The sequence below is a fragment of the Egretta garzetta genome, unplaced genomic scaffold, assembly GCF_000687185.1.
Source record: "Egretta garzetta isolate BGI_Z169 unplaced genomic scaffold, ASM68718v1 scaffold749, whole genome shotgun sequence".
In the NCBI taxonomy this organism is placed as follows: domain Eukaryota; kingdom Metazoa; phylum Chordata; class Aves; order Pelecaniformes; family Ardeidae; genus Egretta; species Egretta garzetta.
This window is the reverse complement of record NW_009260843.1, coordinates 88,457-89,969: the sequence shown is the minus strand read 5'-3', so window position 1 is coordinate 89,969 and position 1,513 is coordinate 88,457.

The window sequence follows — 1,513 nt, the reverse complement described above, 5'->3', positions numbered from 1 at the left end:
GACACCACTGGCCCCGGCAGCCCCGGCCGGCACGGCGCAGGGAGCCGGGCAGCGCCCGAGCTGTCCCCCGCCTGTCCCAGTGACCCACGCCGGTGGCTCCGCTCGTGTTGGTGCCTGCCATGCCAGCGAGCACTGGGGCAGAGGACCTGGGGCCGCCGTGCCCCCTGCTGCACCATGACACCCTGAGCTGGTGCTGGTGACAGGGTCAGGGTCCGCAGGGATGGCGGATCCCGGGCTGCTCCCCCAGCATCCCCATCCCACAGCACGGGAGCTCGTGGCCTGCTGGCCCTCAGCGCTTGCCAGGGCTCCTGGCTGCCGGCAGCCGCTCGGCACGCGGGGAAGCCACCTGAGCCCTTTTTTCTGCCAGTGCTGAGTTAGGGGCCGTGTAACGCTAATTGGATAAACATGATTTCCCCTCTAACTCGCTGCAGATGTCTCCTCCGCGCGGGAGCAAGGTGCTCGCCCTTCCCTTCCCAGCCTGGCCAGCAGCTGCCGCAGGCGCTTGGCAGCGGCTCTGCCCCCCCCGGTGGGTGCTGGGGCACCCATGGGTGGGAGATGCCCGGCCCCAGCCCCACACCGGCACCCCCAGCCCGTGGCAGCAGGGGGGGGCCAGAGCCGGGCTGCGGGGTGCTCCTGCCCCTGTAGTGTGCACACGTGTGCAGGGATGTGTGTGCACGTGTGCATGCGTGCACACACATCCTTGGGCTTGCACGCGTGTATGGAGGTGCTTGCACACATGGGTGTGCGGGTGCTGGCACAGATGTGTGGGTGTGCATGCGCATTTGCACACGTGTGCGGTGAGTGCGTGTTTGCACCCCACTGCGTCCTGGCCCCCCTGGCAGTGCTGGCCCCAGGGGTGGCCCTGTGCTTTTGGGGGGGACGTATGGGCCTCCCTGTGTGCTCCTGGGGGCACAGGGGAATCCCCACAGCCCACGGGGGTTCCCCTCCCCTGCAGCCCCCCATTCTGTGCCTGGGTACTGCATCCCATGCCAGGGTACCACATCCCATGCCAGGGTACCACATCCCATGCCAGGGTACCACATTCCGTGTCAGGGTACTGTGTCCCATGTTGGGGTACCACATCCCATACCCAGGTACTACATCCCACGCCTGGGTGCTGCAGGCCACGACTGGGACTCCCCCAGACCGGGGCACCAACAGCCCCGTTGGGAACCCTCCATCCCACTCCAGGGACGCGCAAGAATGTGGGGATGGCCCCGGTGCAGGAGGCAGGGAAACACAGCTGGGGCTGCTGCCACCGGCCCCCGAGCCCGCACAGCACCTGGAGGGAATTAGGCAGGCGTGTTCACCTCCCTGCAAACCTTTTGTAGAGCAAATTCCTGCGGTTACCCATTGCAATTGCTGCAAATTATACAAGCGCCGTGTGTTTCGTTCCAACGGCAGCGTGCAGTCGGCGCACACCGTTCTGACCTGCTGCAATGCGTGGCCCCGGGGGAGCTGTCCAGAGCCCCACTGCGTCCTGCCTTTTATGTTCTTTCTTTTTTTGGTTTCT